Here is a 20,473-nt window from a genome sequence, read left to right on the forward strand (position 1 = left end):
AACTTCCGCCCAACCAGCAGCTGTTTCCTCTCCTATATTTAAACAACCAGGTTAGTGAACTGGAGAGAGCATTGCTGCCCACCCCAGGAAGAACAGTTTCCCATGGAACACGTAGGGCACAGGATGACCCTGAGGCCCTGTGGCCTGCGCTGGGCTCCTCCTGGCTTCTGCTGGGTGAGTGGGGCCCCGAGTTTGGGGGAGGGCCTCCAGCCCCATGGTCCCGGCAGTGAGGCAGGAGACCTGGGGGGAGGGTGTGCCCAGATGGTTTTCTGGGTGTGAGCAGTGTGTGATACCTTCCAACACTGAATGGGGTGAAGGGGACCCCCAGGAAAGCCAGAGATCATGAAATAACGCCTACGTTACAGCCCCAGCTCTGAGCACCAGAGAGTACAACCCCTCAACGAGTCTTTGGATATAGTCAGGCCTCTTGGCTATTTTGGGGGGCTTCCCAGGTGGTGCTAGTGGTAAAGAACCTGCCTGTCAATGCAGGATATGTAAGAGACATGACCGGGGTTCAAGCCCTGGGTTAGGAAGATCCTCTATGCAATCCACTCCAGTATTCTTGCCTGGAGAACCCCATGGAGAGAGGAGCCTGGCGGGCTAGTCTATGGGGTCGCAAAGAGTTGGACATTACCGAAGTGACTTAGCATGCATGCATTCTCTTGGCTATTTTTAGCTGCCATTTCCACCCTTATCTAAACAGAGCTGTTTGTTTAGAGGAAGACCACATCTTTACCAGGGACCTTTTCCTGGTTCTGCTGGCTCCCTGGGCCCAGGCTATTGTGGTCTCATCCCACTAGACACACACACAGTACTAGCCTCATGAAACATTTAGTGAAAGGAGGAACGTTTCAGGAATCCTCTAGAAAATATCCTCACATGGCAGAAAGTACTAATGCTGACTAATGGTCTACATCTCTCTTAGGATGCCCGGCCTGGGCCATTACCAAGAAATGTTCTCCGTGAGCGGCTTGACGCTGCTCAGCAAGGCAAGGAGACTTTCCTGGCCTTACTAGTTGTCACTGGACAAGAGCAAGATCTGCTCCTGTCGCTTGAGTCCTGCTCCCCTTCACCTGTCCTCACATACCCCAGGCTGTTTGTCCCAGCTGGCACTAGAGAGAGACTTGCCTTTACATTGTTCTTTCCATCCTTAAACACAGAACACGCCAACTAACTGAATATAAGGAATCTGCCCTGAGGTGAGCATTTCTGATTTTCAACCCCTCGAAGCGCAGGCTAGAGTCCTAACTGCAACGTCCTTGGTGGCTCAGTGGTAAAGAGCCCCGGAAATGCAGGGTTCAACCCTCGGGTCAGGAAAATCCCCTGGAGAAGGGAATGGAAACCCACTCTAGTATTCTTGCCTGGAGGGTCCCATGGACAGAGGAGCCTGGTGGGCTGCAGCCCATGGGAGTCACGAAAGAGTTGGACATGACTGAGCTTCTAAACAGCAGAGTCCTGCCTAAATTCAGAACCCCAGCTCTACTTCTTAGGACTGTGTGGGTGTGAGCAAGTTGCTTTGTTTGGAGCATCTTTCCATATGTGTAAAGTAAGACTGAAATCGGCTAATGAGAGCCATATCAAGGGTTGTCAAGGGGATTCAATGAGATGATATTTATAAACACCTGGCAACTTGCCCAGCAGCTCATACTGGGTCCTTCAAGGGTTGATGAACTTTATATTGCTGTGCAAATTGTCCATTTCTGTTTGGTTTGTGTTCCCCTTCATGGTTCATATAAAAAAGTTCAGAGCTTCTGATTTAAAATCAGTGCCCCTCTCAGCACTGTCTCCATAACTACTCCCCTTGTAATAACAGAAAATATCACTTGAGCAGTTGCTAAACTATGCAAATATGTCCTTTGTGTGTGTTAACACATCTCTGTGAAGCAGGTATCATTGTTGTCCTCATTTTATAGATAAGTAGACTAAGGTTAAATGACTTGACCAAGAATATACAGGTAGTAAATGGTTAAGCCAGGATTTGGATTCAGGCAGGCTGGCTCCAGAGTCACTACTTAAAACCTCTTTGCAAAAAAAAAAAAAAAAACAAAAAAAACCTCTTTGCTACCCCTGCATTAACTACTGAGTGCACTTCAGGTAGCTCTGTTGGGGACTTTTCCAGCACCTAAGACAGACTGGCACAGTCCTTTCTTCCCCAGAATCTGGTTTTCAGTTAGCCACACTGAATTGATCGTTGGGTGATGATAGTACCATTGATCTAGCACCTTCATATTTTATGCCAGACACTTGGATACATTATCTCTCAACCAGGATTTCCATGCCTCAGCTCTGTTGACTTAATTCTTTGCTGTGAGAAGCAGTCTGTGCATTGTAGAATGTCTAGAAACATCCATGGCCTCTACCTGCTAAATGCTAATAACACTTCCTCCCCCATGTCAAGATGATCAAAGATGTATCTAGATGTTACAAAATATTCCCTAGGCAGGGTGGGGAGGGGGGTGCAAAATCACTCCCAATTGAGAACTACTGCACTTGCCTGAAGAATCCCAGGGACAGTGGAGCCTGATGGGCTGCCGTCTATGGGGTTGCACAGAGTCAGACACGACTGAAGCAGCTTAGCAGCAGCACTAAATGAGAAGTCTGACGTTCAGAGGTTAAGCAGTTTTCCCAAGGTCATAAGGCTGGCAGGCAGCAGAGATAGAATCTGAACCAAAGTTTGCCTATACCAAAACCAGGTGTTTGCCAGTCTGTCATGCTGTCTCAGTAAAGAAGGCAGAATACCAAAGAACTGATACCTTCGAATGCTGGAGAAGATTCCTGAAAGTCCCTTGGACAGCAAGGAGATCAAACCAGTCAGTCTTAAGGGAGATCAACCCTGAATATTACTGGAAGGACTGATGCTGAAGCTGAAGCTCCAATATTTTGGTCATCTGATGCTAACAGCTGACTCATTGGGAAAGTCCCTGATGCTGGGAAAGATTGAAGGCAGAAGGATAAGAGCATGTCAGAGGATGAGATGGCTGGACGGCATCACTGATGCAATGATCATGAATTCGGGCAAACTCCAGGAGATGGTGAGGGACAGGGAGGCCTGGCTTGCTGCAGTCTATGGGGTCGCAAAGAGTCAGACATGACTGGGCAACTGAACAACAGCAACATGCTCTCTACTAGTTCTATATAAAGTTAAAGTCATTCGGTCATATCCCACTCTTGACTACCTCGTGGACTGTAGCCTGCCAGGCTCCTCTGTCCATGGAATTCTCAGACAAGAATACTAGAATGGTTAATCATTCCCTACTCCAGAGGATCTTCCCAACCTAGGGATTGAACCCAGGTCTCCTGCATTGCAATCAGATTCTTTACCATCTGAGCCACCAGGGAAGCCCCAGGTCTGTATAAGGAAGGTGTGAACTCAATACTGAAATCTATCGGCCCAGAGGCAATAGCGTCAATAAACTGGTTCCCCACCCCCTAAGACTGTTCAAATTCTGAACTTAGAACTTCTGGCTGCTGCTTATCTGAGCAAAATCTAGATCTTAGACTTTGGGAGTTAAATCAACTGAGATTTAGGCCACTCTGCCAAGGCTGGCAGAGGGCAATGGCAACCCAGTCCAGTACTCTTCCCTGGGAAATCCCATGGATGGAGGAACCTGGTAGGCTACAGTCCATGGGGTCGCGAAGAGTCGGACACGACTGAGTAACTTCACTTTCACTTTTCACTTTCCTGCACTGGAGGAGGAAATGGCAACCCACTCCAGTATGCTTGCCTGGAGAATCCTAGGGACTGGAGCCTGGTGGGCCGCCGTCTATGGGGTCACACAGAGTCAGACACGACTGACGTGATTTAGCAGTAGCAGCAGCCAAGGCTAGGGATTTAAGCTCTTGTTTACAATCCCATCTCCCCTCCATGTGCCAAGAGCTTAGTTTGGGCATCCACCACACTGGTTCTTCTGGAACCGTGGGAAGGCTGCATTCTTTGGAAAATCATGGCAGCTCTTCCAGCAGCTTGTCCACAGCCACTTTCTAGAAAAATGCTGAGGCTGGAATCCCAACCCAAACTTCTGCCTGAGTTCTATCTCCTTTGGTTCTGAGTTCATTGATTAAAACCTTCATGGACATACTGTCATACTGAGTGAAGTAAGTCAGACAGAGAAAGACAAACATCATATGGTATCGCTTATATGCGGAATCTACAAAATATGGTACAAATGAACTTATTTACAAAACAGAAATAGAATCATAGATAAAGAGAACAAATTTATGGTTATCAGAGGGAAAACGGGAAGAGGGATAAACTGGGAATTTGGGATTGACATATACACACTACTATATATGAAAAAGATAACTAATAAAAACCTACTGTAGAGCACAGAAAACTCTACTCAATACTCTGTAATGGCCAATATGGGGGAAAAAATCTAATTTAAAAAAGAGTCAAACTTGATGTATAACTTAATGGTACACCTGAAACTAACACACCTCTGTAAATTGACTATACTCCAATAAAAATTTTAAAACAATAAAATAAAATCTTCATAGACATGAAATGGACTGAATTTGCACATTATACCAATTCCTGTGACACAGATGATGCCTAATGGAACAGAGACTGCCAGGCACATGAAGATAAAGTTGCATATGGAAACATCCTTCATAGCAGAACTTCAAGCCTAGATTTCTTTCAACATTTGTCGTTCTTTGCTTCCCTCCCCTGGTGTTTTCTCTTCTTTGCTGAACCCTGTCGTGCACAGATAGCTGTCACTGTTAACATGGTGGAAGCTAGAAAACAAAGAACCACTTTTCACGTGGCCTTCTTTATGCAAAAATAACTACTAAAAGTAAATTCTGCTGAAAACTAAGTCATCACAAAGAATAGGTTCACTGCTGGAGCCCGCTTACTTACTTTGATGAGGGAAATGATAACAGCAGCTGCAACCCATGTTCATAAAGCCCGAAAGCCCTGGCACCCACAGTAACTGTGTGGTCGGTAGCTGCCATCTCACGTTTCCTCAAAAACCCCCTACAGTGTTCCTCTCGCCTGGAGTCATCACAGAAGAATTTTCATTATGAGATCATAAGATCAGCAGTCTCCAGAACAAGACAGTGGGTAGATGGCGGCAAAAGGATGAGAGTCTCAGTTTCCAACGCAAGATTGGGACTTTTACTTTATAAAGTTTTATAGTTTCTCAACCATGTTAACAGAAGGGGAGATGAAAGTCAGAGGTAAAGACATAGAAACGGACTCAGAGGAACTTGTCAGTGTAAGATACTGTTTGGGACTCACGCCATCCATTTTTCAAACATATTTTAAAGCAGTGTTTTTCAAACTGCAGATCCCAATCCCCTGTAGAAGTACGAAATCAATTTACAGTTGATCTGATCAGAGTATATTTTCGATTAAATGGAATGGAATGAAATGTGTGTATCAGATTATACTGCACATAACAAGAGTAATTTTGTTTCAGTTATGTTCCAGTGTGCAATGGATAGCAATCGAAAATGAATTATTTGGTTTTACACCCTTACTGAGAGATAATTAACATGCTACAAACTTCACATACGTAACGTACAAAATTTGATGTTTTTACATGTGTGAAACCATCACCATAATCAAGGTAGCATATGCATTGCTCCCAAAAGTTTTCTCATGCCCCTTGATAATTCCTCCTCCAGTCAGTAACTACTGAGTACCTGCTCTCTGTTACTATAGTTTGTACTTTGTAGAAAATTATATAAATGGGGTCATACAGTAAGTGTGCACTCCTTTTCACTGACTTTTTCACATAATTGCTTCGAGATTTATCAGTTCTTATGAGAATCAATGGTTCGTTCATTGCCATTGCTGTGTAGGATGCTGCTGTATAGATCTATCACTATTTGCTTACGCATCGCCTGTTGATGGACATCGGGATTGTTCCCAGTTTGGGACTCTTACAAATAAAAGTGCCATAAACATTCACACACAAGTTTTTATGTGGACACATATCTCCTTTGGTAAAAATATGATTATGGAATAAGTGAATCATACTGTAGATGTAGATTTAGCTTCCTTAGAAACTTCCAAAGCGTTTTATTTTATTTTTTTACCATTTTACACTCCCACCAATAATAAATGCCAGTAATTTTTGCCAGGGCTTGGACTGGCCAGATGATTTAATTTGGCCATTGTAGTGGTTACACGGTAGTATACCACTGTTTTAATTTGTCTATCCCTAATAACCAATGAGGACTTTCCTGGTGGCTCAACTGATAAAGAGTTTGTCTGCAATGCGGGAGACCCGGGTTCGATCCCTGGGTTGGGAAGATCCCCTGGAGAAGGCAATGGCAGCCTACTCCAGTACTCTTGCCTGGAAAATCCCATGGACAGAGGAGCCAGGTAGCCTACAGTCCACGGGGTCACAAAGAGTCCGACTCAACTGAGCGACTTCACTTCACTTCACTTCATCTCTCATATAAGTCAAACTAAGGTCATGGCAACCCACTGGTATTCTTGCCTGAAGAATCCCCATGAGGAGCCTGGCAGGTTACACGGGGTCGCAAAGAGTCCGACACAACTGACCCACTAAGCACACAGTGACTAACGAGATTGAGCATCTTTTTGTATACTTATTTAACATTTGTCTATTTTTTTTTCAGTGAAGTGACTGTTAAATCTTTTGCCTATTTTTAATTAGGTTTCTAATCTTCTTATAGAGTTGTTAGGGTTCTTTATTTTAATTACAAATCCTTTGTCAGATATATATTCTGCATATATTTTCTCCAGTCTTTAGCTAACCCTTCTACTTTAAAAAAAAAAAAGAAAAAAAAGAGTGCCTTTGGAAGAACAAAAGATTTAATTTTGATGATTTATTTTTATACCCAGTTTCCTTATTTTTGGTTGTGTCTTTTGTGCTTTTTGCATCATATTTAAGAAATCTTTGCCAAGTCCAAGGCTACTAAGACTTTCCTCTGTGTTTTCTCCTACAAATTTTATAGTTTTAGCCTCATATGCAAGTCTATGGTCCATTTCAGGCTGGTTTTTGTATAAGATGTTAAGTAAGGGTTGAGGGTTACTTATTGCATTTGTTATTGTTGTTTAGTTGCTAAATCAAGTCCAATTCTTTTGTGACCCCATGGACCATGGTAGCCCGCCAGGCTCCTCTGTCCATTGGATTTTCCAGGCAAGAATACTGGAGTGGGTTGCCATTTCCTTCTCCAGGGGATCCTCCCAATCCAGGGATCAAACCTGTGCCTCCTGCATTGGCAGGCAGATTCTTTACTGTCTGAACCACCACGGAAGCCCCATTTATTGCATATGGCTATCCAATTGTTCCAACACCATTTGCTGAAAAGATGGTCCTTTTCCCACTCAGTTGTCTTGGCATCTTTCTTGAAAATCAATTGGCCATTATGTGTGGGTCTACTTCTGGACTCTATATTCAGTTCCATCAATCTATTTATCGATTTTTATACCAATATGATATCATCTTAATTGTTGTGTGTTATAATCAGTCTTGAAATTAAGTATTGTTAGTATTCCAACTTAGTTCTTCTCTTTTAAAGTTGTTTTGAGTAGTCTAGGTCTTTTGGATTTTCATACACATTTTAAAATTAGTTTTTCAATTTCTGCAAATAAGTCTCTGGGAATTTGATTGAGATTGTGTTAAATCTGAGAGATCAGTTTGGGAGAGAGAACTTCCATCTCAACAACACAGAAACTTAAAATACAGTATCTGAAGACAATGTATTCATTTTATTACGCCTTCTTTAATTTCTTTCAGCAATGATCTGGCTTTCGGTATTCAGATTTTGCATATTTTTTGTTAGTTTTATCCTTAAGTATTGTTCGTTGCTATTATTGTGAGAAATGGTATTGTTTTTAAATTCAGTTTTCTAATTGTTCATTACCAGAGTAAAGAAGTACAATTAATTTTTGCATATTGAACTTACGTAAGATTTTCTACATAGACAATCATGTCATAATAAAGATAATTTACTCATTTTCCAAACAGAATATCTGTTATTTCTTTCCTTGACTTATTCTGCTGGCTAGGATGTCCCTTACAATGTTGGATAAGAAATAATGGTGGTGGCCATTTTGCCTTTTTTCTGATCTTAGGAGAAAGACTTTAGCCTTTAGCCTGTGATATTTGTTGTAGGTTTCTCATAGGTGCTTAATCAGATTAAGGACGTTCCCTTCTGTCCCTATTTTAATAAGAATTTATGTCAGTGATATTAGACCTTTGTCAAATATTTTTTATGCATCTATTGACATAATATGATTTCTTTTTATTTCTTAGTCTGTTAATATAGGAATTAAAAATTTAGTTTTGAATTATAGATTGGGCTCTAGGATAAATCCCATTGGACATCATATATGTTATTCTTTTCAAGTATTGTTAGATTCAATTTACTAAAATTTTAAGAATTTTTGCATTAATTTCATGAAGGGATATAGTTTTCTTGTTGGGAAAATCTGATTTCAGTATCAAAACAGCACCAGTTTCATAGACTCATTTGGGAAATATTCTCTTCCTTTTGCTGAAAGAGCTTTGGTTAAGTTGATGATATTTCATCATCAACTATTTGATGATATTTCATCATCAAATATTTGATAAGATTTGCTCATGAAGTTGTCTGGCTCCAGAGTTTTCTTTATAGGAAGATTGTTTAACTAGAATTTAAATTTATTTAGCTTTATCTTTCAAAAATTTTAAACAATTTTACTTAAATTGTTGAATTTATCAGTAAGATTGTAAATAATATTCACAGATCAAACCAGTCAATCCTAAAGGAATTCAACCATGGATATTCATTGGAAGGACTGATGCTGAAGCTGAAGCTCCAATACTTTGGCCACCTGATGCAAAGAACCAGCTCATTGGAAAAGACTCTGATGCTGGGAAAAACTGAAGGCAAAAGAAAGGGGCGGCAGAGGAAGAGATGGTTAGATAGCATCACAGACTCAATGGACATGAATTAGAGCAACTACAAGAGAGAGTGAAGAGCAGGTAAACCTGGCATGCTGCAGTCCATGGAGTTGCAAAGAGTTGGATGCGACTTAGCAACTGAGCAACAAGAACAAATACTTTTAATGTGTGTGGGACCTGTGGTGATGTGTCCCCACTTCGGTAATTTTGTTTTCTCTTTTTTTCTTGATTAGTCAAACTAGAGGTTTGTCAATTTTTTTGATATGTTTAAAGAGTCAGCTTTTGTTTGATTGTCTCTATTATTTTTGTTTTCTCTTTCATTGCTTTTTGCTGTTATCTTTATTATTTTCTTTCTTCTGCTTGCTTTGGGTTTAATTTACTCATCTTTTTCTGGTTTCTTAAGGTCTCATTGATTTGAGACCTTTCTTTTTTGTAATAGAGATGTTTAGTTTTATAAATTTCTTTTTAAACACTGCTTTAGCTGTGTCTACAAATTTTGATATTATATTTTTATTGTTCATTTCAATATACCTTTTAATTTACCTTTTGATTTCTTCTGTGACTTACAAATTATTTAGAACTGTGTTAATATCTAAATGTTTGGGGATTTTCCTAATATCTTTCTATCATTTCTTTCTAACTTAATTCCATGTGGTCAGGAAAAAGTTTGTAGGATTTAATCCCTTTTCAGTTTTTTCAGGATTCGTTTTATGTTTCTGTGGTAATGTTCTATGTGTACTTGGAAAGAGTATATATTCTACTGTTATTGCATGGATAGTTCTATAAATGCCAAATTAGGCTTAATTAATGGTTGTTATTCAGCTTTTCTGTATACTTGCTGACTTTCTATTTGTTCTAATAATTATTGAGTGAGGGGTGTTAAAATTCCAGGTATAATTGTGGATTTGTCTGTTTCCTCTCTCAGTTCTATCAGTTTTAAGTATTTTAAAGCTCTATTATTAACTGCATGTATGTTTAGGATTACTGTGTCCTCTTGAGGAATTGACCCTTTTATCACTATGAAATACCTCTCTTTACCCCTAGTTATATTCTTTGCTCTGAAATCTTTGTTTGATATTAATAGAGTCTATCCAGATTTCCTTTGATTAGTGTTTCCATGTTGTATTATTTTCCATCTTGTTAATTTTATTCTATTTTTATCTTTATATTTAAAGTGGATTTCTTTGGAGGCAATATGTAGTTCATTCTTACTTTTGTATATAAACTGATAATCTGTACCTTTTAATTAACATTTAATGTAATTATTGACATGGTTAGATTTAAATCTGCCATCTTGTTATATGTTTTCTGTTTGTTCCATTGTTCTTCATTCCTTGTTTCCTCTTTCTGTGTCTTCTTTTGGACTATTATTTAAGAAGATTTTTTTAAAATAAACTACTTTTTCAGTTCAGTTCAGTTCAGTCGCTCAGTCGTGTCTGACTCTCTGCGACCCCATGAATCGCAGCACACCAGGCCTCCCTGTCCATCACCAACTCCCAGAGTTCACTCAGACTCATGTCCATCGAGTCAGCGATGCCATCCAGCCATCTCATCCTCGGTCGTCCCCTTCTCCTCCTGCCCCCAATCCCTCCCAGCATCAGAGTCTTTTCCAATGAGTCAACTCTTTGCATGAGGTGCAGTATTAAGTTCATAGAAAGAACAGAGCAAAGTACAAAGTTCACAGATATCCCCTGCCCCACAGTACACACAGCCTCCACCACTATCAACACACACAGTGTGGGGCTTTTTTGTTACAATTTGCTACAGCTGAAGAACCTACATTGACACACAATTATCACCAAAAGTTCATACTCTACTTTTCCCTCTTGGTGTTGTCCATTCAGTGGGTGTTAACAAATGTATAACAATATATATCTACTATTATAATACTATACAAAATAGTTGCACTGCTCTAAAAATCCTTATTGTTCCATCTATTAATCCCATCTGCCAACCTTGGCCAACCACTGATTTTTTTACCATCTCCACAGTTTTGCCTTTTCCAGAATGTGATTATGCAGTATGTGGTCTCTTCAGATTGGCTGCTTTCACTTAGTAATATGCCTTTCACGTTCCTTCTTTTCATGGTTTGATAGCTCATTTATTTTTAGTGCCGAGTAATAGTCCGTTGTCTGGGTGTGCCACAGTTTATTTGTCCGGTCTCCTACTAAAAGTCATCTTGGCTGCTTCCAAGCTTTGGCAATATGAACAATGCTGCCGTAAAAACCCATACGCAGGTGTTTGCATAGACATGCTCTCCAGCTTGTCTGGGTAAACACTAAGGAGCACGATATCAGATCACATGATGAAGGTATGCTTAGTTTTACAAGAAGCTGCCAAACTGTCTTTCTAGAGAGAGTACAGTTTCACATCCCCACCAACCATCAGCGCTGGGTGTTGTCACTGTTTTAGACTCTGGCCATTTTACAGTATGTGGTAGTAAGTACTTCACTGTTGTTTTCATTTCCTCAGTGATGTATGACATAGAGCATATTTTCATGTACTTTTTTGAAAATCTGCATATTTTCTTTGGGGAGTTGTCTTTTGCCCTTTTTTAATCTGATTTTTCATTTTCTTATTGCTGCATTTTGAGTTTTTTTGTATACTTTGATTAACAGTCCTTCACCAGATACGTCTTTTGCAAACAGTTTCTCCCAGACTCTGGTTTCTCCTCTCATTCTCTTGACAGTGTCTTCAGCAGAGGAGAATGTTTTCAGTTTAACAAGGCCCAGTTTATGGATTCTTTCTTTCACAGCTGTGCCTTTGCTGCTGTATCTAAAAACTCATCACCTTACCCAAGGTCATCTAGGGTTCCCCCTACAGCATCTTCTGGAAATTTCACAATTTTGCGTTTTACACTGAGGTCCACAATCCGCTTGGAGTTAGTCTTTGTGAAGCCCATATGGTCTGTGCTCGATACTTTGTGCACGTGGATGTCCAGTTGTTCTGGCACCACTTGTTGAAATGATCGTCTTTTCTCCATTGCATCGCCTTTGCTCCTTTGTCAGAGATCAGTTGACTGTATTTATGTAGGTCTTTTCTTGGCTCTCTATCCCATTCCATTGATCTATTCATCTGTTCTTTTGCCAATACCGTGCTGTCTCAATTACTGTAACTATGCAGTAATTTCATGAAGTATCAGTCTTCCAACTTTGTTCTTCTCTTTCAATTGGCTATTCTGGATCTTTTGCACTTCCACATAAACTTTAGGTTGTTGACAAAATAACTTGATGAGATTTTGATTGGGATCATTTTGAGTCTACAACTCTAGACAGAAGAGCTGATATCTTGACAATATTGAGTCTTCCTATCCATCAACATGAAATATCTTTCCACTAATTTATCTCTTTTTCTATGTCTTTCATCAGAGCTTTATAGTTTTCCTCACATAAATCACATAAATATTTTTGTGATTTATTCTCAAGAATTTAATTTTTAGGGTGCTAATGTAAATAATATTGTGTTTTCTTCTTAAAATTAAGATTATTACTAATATATAAACAACTGAGCTTTGTATATTGACTTTGTATCTTGCAACCTTGCAACAATTGTATTTTAATTGCAGGAGCTTTTTGTTGATTCTTTGGAATTTTTTACATAGATTATCATTTTATCTTCAAAAATTGAGAGTTTTATTTCTTCCTTCCCAGTCTGAATACCTTTTATTTCCTTTTGTCTTATTGCATTAGCTAGGATGGGCTTCCCTTGTGGCTCAGCTGGTAAAGAATCTGCCCGCAATGTTGGAGACCTGGATTTGAATCCTTGGTTGGGATGACCCCCTGGAGAAGGGAAAGGCTACCCACTCCAGTATTCTGGCCTGGAGAATTCCATGGATTCTATAGTCCATAGGGTCCCAAAGAGTTAGACACGGCTGAGCAACTTTCACTTTTCACTTTTCCAGTACAATGTGGAAAAGGAATAATGAGAGGGGGCATCCTTGTCCTGTTACTAGAATTATAATTTAAATGATTCCATTTAATATCCTTGGTTGGCTTATTAGCCATGACTCTTTGTTTTGTTATTTTATAACAAAAGATTTGCAAAATACAGTCTACCTTCAAATAATATTATACCATTTAACACATCATATAATGACCTCAGTTCAGTTCAGTTCAGTCACTCAGTCGTGTCCGACTCTTTGCAACCCCATGAATCACAGCACACCAGGCCTCCCTCTCCATCACCGACTCCCAGAGTTCACTCAAACTCACGTCCATCCAGTTGGTGATGCCATCCAGCCATCTCATCCTCTGTCATCCCCTTCTCCTCCTGCCCCCAATCCCTCCCAGCATCAGAGCCTTTTCCAATGAGTCAACTCTTCGCATGAGGTGGCCAAAGTATCAGAGTCTCAGCTTCAGCACCAGTCCTTCCAAAGAAATCCCAGGACCAATCTCCTTCAGAATGGACTGGTTGGATCTCCTTGCAGTCCAAGGGACTCTCAAGGGTCTTCTCCAACACCACAGTTCAAAAGCATCAATTCTTCGGCGCTCACCTTTCTTCACAGTCCAACTCTTACATCCATACATGACCACTGGAAAACCATAGCCTTGACTAGACCTAGAGACAATATATATCCATTTTCCCCTCCCTGGCCTTTGTGCTATTGCCATACATTTTACTTCTGCAAATGCTATAAACCTTTCAATACCTTGTTATTATTTTTGCTTTCCAAACTCAATTATTTTAAAGAACTTTTTAACAATAAAGATGTTTTTTTATATCTATATTTACCATTTCTACTACCCGTTGTCCCTTTGATTTCCATCTCGTATCATTCTTCTCCCTGTAGAAATTCCTTTAACATTTCTGGTTGTGGAGGTCTGCTGGTCATGAATTCCTTCAGTTTTTATATGCCTGGAAAAGCTATTTTTGAATTATCTGCAAAAGTTATTTTTTGAAAACATTTTTGCTAGCCGTTGACAAATTTTTCTTTCAGCATTTCAAAGATTTTTCTCTGTGGTCTTGTGTCTCATTGTCCCTGACATTCATCTTCTTTCATTCTTTGTTGCTCAATATGTAACGTGTCTTCTTTTTTTCCCTTTCTGGTAGCTTTTGAGATTTTATCTTTATCTCTGGTTTTGAGCAATTTGTTTTTTGCTGTAATCATTTACGATTGTTTTACGTGGGGTTCATTAAACTTCTTGGGCCTGTGGCATTATAGTATTCATCAAGTTTGGCAATTTTCAACCATGACGTTTTAAACGTTTTTGCTGTTTCTCCCTCTTCTCTCCTTCAGAGTCTCTATTTACATGTATATTGGGCTGCTTGAGGTTGTACAACTTACCGATGTTCTTAAATGTTTTTTGATTTCTTTCTCCCTGATTCATTTGGCATCATTTCTATTGCTAGACCTTCAGGTTTATGGCTCTTTTATACTGTGGTATCTAATCTGTTAATCTCATCCAGTGTATTTATCTTTTTTGTTTTTAATATTTTTTCATTTACTTTATTTTTGGCTTTTTGCCATAACTTCATGACAAATAGATGGGGAAACAATGGAAACAGTGACAGACTTTATTTTCTTGGGCTCCAAAAACACTTTGGACAGTGACTGCAGCCATGAAATTAAAAGACGCTTGCTCCTTGGAAGAAAAGCTATGACAAACCTAAACAGTGTATAAAGAGCAGAGACATCACTCCGCCGACAAAAGTCTGTCTAGTCAAAGCTATGGTTTTTCCAGTAGTCATGTATGGATGTGAGAGTTAGACCATAAAGAAAAATGAGTGCCAGATAATTGATGATTTTGAACTGTGGTGTTGGAAAAGACTCTTGGGAGTCCCTTGGACTGCAAGGAGGTCAAACCAGTCAATCCTAAAGGAAATAAGTCCTGAATATTCTTTGGAAGGACTGATGCTGAAGCTGAAGCGCCAATACTTTGGCCACCTGCTGAGAAGAGCTGACTCATCGGAAAGGATCCTGATGCTGGGGAAGCTTGAGGGCAGTAGCAGAAGGGGACGACAGAGGACAAGGTGGTCGGATGGCATCACCGACTCGATGGACATGAGTTTGAGCAAGCTCCAGGAGATGGTGAAGGACAGGGAAGCCTGGCGTGCTGCAGTCCATGGGTTTGCAAAGAGTCACATTAGACTGAACTACTGAACAACAACAGTTTTGGCTTCACTGTGTCTTCATTGCTTTGCATGGGCTTTTCTCTAGTTGCAATGAGCGGGGGCTTCTCTCTGTGAAGCTCTCTCCAGTTCTCTCCCGGCTCTCTTCTGCAGATTCTAGCCACCTTGTCCTCCCTAGGCTCTCCACCTCTGTCTCAATCATCAGGCTCTGCCTGGATTTCTCCTCCCTGCTTTGAAACCTAGACACTCTCCCAGAATTAAGCTGGGAGTAACTGTGGAGCTAACTTCATTTGTTTTCCTTCTCTCAGGGACCACTGTCTTCACAGCTTGATATCCAGTGTTCAAATATTGTTGTTTCATATACTTTGTTTAATTTATTACTCATTTCTGACAGGAAACTAAATCTGCTTACTTTCACTCCATCTTTTCTGTAATTAAAAGTCTATTATGTATTTTTATATGGGCTGTGGGGTGGGGGAAGTATAAAAATGCTATCTTTGAAAACATATTTCCATACATAATAAAAATTCCACCCATTGTAGAGTTTGGTCTTACAAAGGTCAACCTGCTTTAGAAAATCACCTCTTTAACAGAGTGCTCCCAAGTTGCCTTTGTAAAGGCACTCAGTAGCTTGTATAAAGATTGAGAACCTGAATTCAAGTAGCATAAATAATCATTAAGATCATGTACTTCCCTGGTGGCTCAGATTGTAAAGAATCTTCCTGCAATGCAGGAGAGCCAAGTTCAATCCCTGGGTTGGGAAGATCCCCTGGAAAAGGGAATGGCTACCCACTTCAGTATTCTTGCCTGGAGAATTCCAAGGACAGAGTGGGCTAGTCCATGGGGGTCACACACAGTCAGACACAACTGAGCATGAGCATGCAGGCATGCACAGGGATACACAGGGATAACCCTCTAGGGCCTCATGGTATTCAGTAGCTGAGTAAAGATAGCTTCGAAAGTTTCCATGTGCAAGCGCCATTCACACATAGTAAGGCAGAGGAGAATCTGAGGTGTCAGGCAAGGTACAACTCTGCATTTATGCTGCAGCTCTGACCGCTTATTTATTAAGGAGCTACTTGATTAAAAATATAGTTCCTGTGTATAACCGCAGCTTCCCAGCAACTAGCTATTTTACATGTGGTGGTATATATATGTTAGTGTTACTCTCTAAGTTCATCCCACCCTTTCCTTCCCCTGCTGTGTGCACAAGTCCTGTCTCTATGTCTATTCAGCGCTCTGTGGTGACCTAGAGGGGTGGGATGAGGATGGGGAGGAAAGCTGAAGAGGGAGGGAATATGTATGTACCTAACAGCCAATTCACATTGTTGTACAGCAGAAACAAACACTGCCAAGTAATTATCCTATTTAAAAAAAGGAAACACATAGTTCCTATTTGCTTTTGAAAGGGCAATCTAGCGTATTGTATAATGTATATGGTTAACATATGAATTTACCATCTTTGGAGTTGAACAGATCTGGGTTCAAATCCCACCTCTGCCACAGCTAAGTGGCTTCCCAATAAGACTCCTAACTTCTCTGAAGATCAGTTGCAGCCACTTGTAAAATGATGCAATACTCTCTATTGCAGTATTTTGTTGTGAGAAATGTTCAAGTATGATTTCTGGCACATCATATTCACTTAGTAAATATAGCTATAATTAAAGTTATGCTAGCTATCTGAGGATGAAACAATGATCATAGGAAGAAGATAGAAAGGTGGGACCTCTTCTTACTTGTCAAGATGAAAACATGTCGTACTCTAAGATGGAATCCATCCAATCCAGTCCCAAACATTTTTTTTAGGAGGGGAAAAAAAGGAAACTAAGAAAATCTCATGTGTACTCCAAAATTGTCAGAAATATCAGTATCTCAAGATCTCAAGTGAGAATGGCTATTTTGGCTTTGACTGAAGAGTTCTTTGTTGTTGTTGTTGTTTAGTCCCTAAGTCATGTCCAGCTGTTTTGCGACCCCATGGATTGTAGCCCACTAGGCTCTTCTGTCCATGGGATTCTCCAGGCAAGAATACTGGAATGGCTTGCCATTTCCTTCTCCAGGGGATCTTCCCAGCACAGGATCGAACCTGCATTTCCTGCATTGGCAGGCAGGTTCATTATCTCTGAGCCACCAGGGAAGCCCCGTTCTTTAGAGGGTAGCTTTTGCAGACACAATAGTGCTCCCAACACCCGGCCCTGGGAGTCACTCAGGGCTGAATACTACCTGTCCACTGTGTATCATGAAGGCCTGATATGAAAGGCAACTGCATGCTCCTTCCTCCAGAGACCTTGGCTTGAGCTCAAGAGAAAACATGGAGGAGCTAATAGCAGACCTGGCAAAGGAGCTGCTGGGATCTGCTGGAACAGGGCCACCTCACAGAGGCTTGTCTCCAGGCCTGCAAGGTGTCCCAGCAGACGAAACCTGATCCTTTCCCTCTCAGGCTGCCGTGATTGCAGGCGGCCCTGTTTATCCGTACTGCTCTGCAGAGCAGAGGATCAGTCTGTTTTCAAATTTTTCAGAGAGTAGACCACTCCTGCTTTAAAACAGCAACCTTTCCTTTAAACCAGAACAGTCCATCTCAGGGTAGAAACAACTGTGTAATGTGCTGGAATTCTCCACGGGACTCTCCAGCCATCCACCAAAAGGACAATTACCGGTTAACTTAAAAAATGCGTAAAATATTTCATTTCTGTACATGGAGATGGCAGGTTTTCCCCTCTGTTGAGACCTTATATTTAAAGTGCGGATCATTAAAGTCCACAGGGTTAGATGCCCAAGTTTCTCATCACACCTCCATGCACCGAGTTCAACTCCTTGCCTTCTTTGTTGCTTCTACTGGCTCCTCAGTCATCTTTCTCCTTTTTCTCTCTTTTCTCTTCTTCAATACTTTTTACTGTAGTAAAATACTCTGAACATAAAATTTACCATCTTAAGTGCATTACCATTTTCAAGTGCACAGGTCAATCGTGTTAAATACATTCACATTGCTGTGCAACCATGCCATCACCCATCCCAGAACTTTTCGTTTTGTAAGATGGAAACTCTACACCCGCTAAGCAACAGCTTCTGATTCCCTCTCTCCTCAGCCCCTGGTGACCACCACAATACTTTCTGTCTCTATGATCTTGACTTCTCCATGTATTTCGCATCCCCCCTTCTCTTTAAGTCACATCCATACTCTTTCCGTTTTACTTATAAATCCAATGCAGTTCCCATTCTCTCCTCTAAAAACAGAATCTTCTTAATCTCTTCTCTCAATGTTGTTGTTTAGTTGTTAAGTCGTGTCCAACTCTTTGCAACTCCATGGACTGTAGCCCACCAGGCTCCTCTGTCCAGGACATTTCCCAGGCCAAACCACTGGAATGGGTTGCCATTTCTTTCTCTATGGGATCTTCCAGACCCAGGAATCAAACATGCTCCTCCTACATTGCCGGCAGATTCTTCACCACTGAGCTACCAGGGAAGCCCGCTTTCCCTTGACTAGGCTACTTCAAATTCAGTGGTTGTCTGCAGCTCTTAAAGGTTTTTTAAACTGTAACTAATTGGATAGTGTAAGAAGAATGCCCCAAAGTACAGCTGTGTGTACTACAAAAATAAAATTTCCTCTCCTGTCCCTCATCCAACCCCAGATTTCCACATTTTTGCTAACCATTGTTAACACTTTGCTGTGTATTTGTCTAGAAATGTTCTCTGTTTCCAAGGCATTTAGAGTATTGCATTCCGGTTAACAGTAGACACTCTGGAGCCTGGATGCCTGGGTTTGAATTCTGACTTTGCCACTTAGCTGAGCAACCTTGAGCAAGTTACTTAACTTCTCCATACTTTGATTTCTTCATATAAAATTGAGCTAATATTAGTCTCCATTTTATAGGAATATTTGGAAGATTAAGTTAATAAATGTTAAGCACTTTGAACAATGCCTTGTGTATAATAAGCGTTTTTATTATCATTATTATATGTATGTTTTTCCCTTTGTTACATAGAGGAGTACACCATGCATATCGTCCTGCAAGCTTATTTCACCTAACGAACACACCAAGAGTAACTTTCAGTATTAATACAATCTCATTTGTTGTAATGACAGCATATTGTCCCACAGGATGGTTGCAAGAGTTGAGTTGTTTTTAAATTCAGAGTACAAGAGAGAATAGCATAGAAACTTATACATTTCCATGTGTAAAACAGATAGCAAGTGGGAGTTTGCTGTGTGACACAGGGAGCTCAACCCTGGGTTCTGTGACAACCTGGAGGGGTGGGGTGGGGAAGGAGATCAGGGGTGTTTCAAGAGGGAGGAGACATATATATACCTGTGGCTGACTCACGATGATGTATGGCAGAAACCAGCACAATATTGTAAAGCAATTCTCTTCCAATAAAAATTAAAAAAAAAAAAAAAACCTATAGAGTACACAACCACATTCCACAGAATATGTCCCAAGATGACAGTCTTGGGGTGTGGGGATGACATATAGAACTGGGCTTTACTTTTCTCAGTGCTGAGTTCCTCAAGGGCAGGGCTGGTTTCCTTCTGAGATCAGAGAGCTGGTAATGGCACGCTCTCACTCAGAGAGGTTTGGCTTTCACAGTTGCTATTCTTATTGATCAAATCTTATAAGTGTGTCTCTCCAAACATGGCCTTCTGGCAGACCCTTAGAAAGAAAGTCATCTCCTTCCCACCCCTCCCCATGACCTGGAGTGGGAAGGACTGAGCCCTTGGGGAAATGTTATGTAAAACCTGGCAGGAAGGGAGCATTTGAGAGCACATGAGTGATGTGAGGATAAAATAAATAAACTTTATTGCGAGTGTGTATGTGTGTATTTGTGAGTATGTGTGTGCGTGTAACAGCATGTGTAGCCTTGATATCATGACTTCTTCCCTTCCTCTCCACCCCTATTTATTCTCCCATGATTTTCTGCTCATCTTATGTTGGGGAACCAGAGTATACAGACAATGAGTCGTCTAGTCCTGTAGCTAGAACAAAAACACAACATAGCTGTCAGGAAACCAAGAGGCATGTACATGAGGGAAACACGCTGCTCACAGGAAATTAGTATAATGTCCAGCTCTAAGGGGGCTTCCCTCGTGGCTCAGTTGGTAAAGAATCCGCCTGCAATGTGGGAGACCTGGGTTCGATCCCTGGGCTGGGAAGATTCCCTTGGAGAAGGGAAAGGCTACTCACTCCAGTATTCTGGCCTGGAGAATTCCATGGACTGGGGTCACAGAGTCAGACACGACCGAGCGACTTTCATTTTCACGCCCAGCTCTAAGGACTGCATTTGGGAGCCTGGCTCAGTTACCTATCAGCTTCATGATTTAACTTTTCTGTGCCATGGCTTCCTCATTTTTAAAAGTGACAAAGATAATAATACCTATTTTAAAGAGTCACGTCAAGGATTAAATGAATTAAATTGGTAAAGACTCACACCAGTGCCAGGCACAGCATGGAATGTCAACTCTTATCCTATGTGTCAATGTATTCTTCTACCCTCATCTCTAAGCCCCAGTTTCCTATAGTGTGAATTCCTTAAAGTCCATCTAT

The 20,473-nt window shown here is 40.7% G+C and overlaps 1 protein-coding gene and 1 long non-coding RNA gene across 3 annotated transcripts in view; one reads left to right on the top strand and one right to left on the bottom strand.

The window, feature by feature from the left end:
• The window catches only part of TMIGD3 (transmembrane and immunoglobulin domain containing 3), an 88,286-nt gene that overhangs the window by 35,102 nt on the left and 32,711 nt on the right, over positions 1 to 20,473 (bottom strand).
• LOC121819970 (uncharacterized) lies at positions 41 to 18,848 on the top strand. Of its 2 annotated transcripts, none has more exons than XR_009597135.1 (3): positions 41 to 174; positions 926 to 5,524; positions 8,710 to 18,848. It is a non-coding gene; the product is annotated as an uncharacterized LOC121819970 (long non-coding RNA). The 2 variants fall into 2 exon arrangements; XR_006060380.2 differs by having other exon boundaries at positions 926 to 1,199.

The sequence above is a fragment of the Ovis aries genome, chromosome 1 (genome assembly GCF_016772045.2).
Source record: "Ovis aries strain OAR_USU_Benz2616 breed Rambouillet chromosome 1, ARS-UI_Ramb_v3.0, whole genome shotgun sequence".
NCBI lineage: Eukaryota > Metazoa > Chordata > Mammalia > Artiodactyla > Bovidae > Ovis > Ovis aries.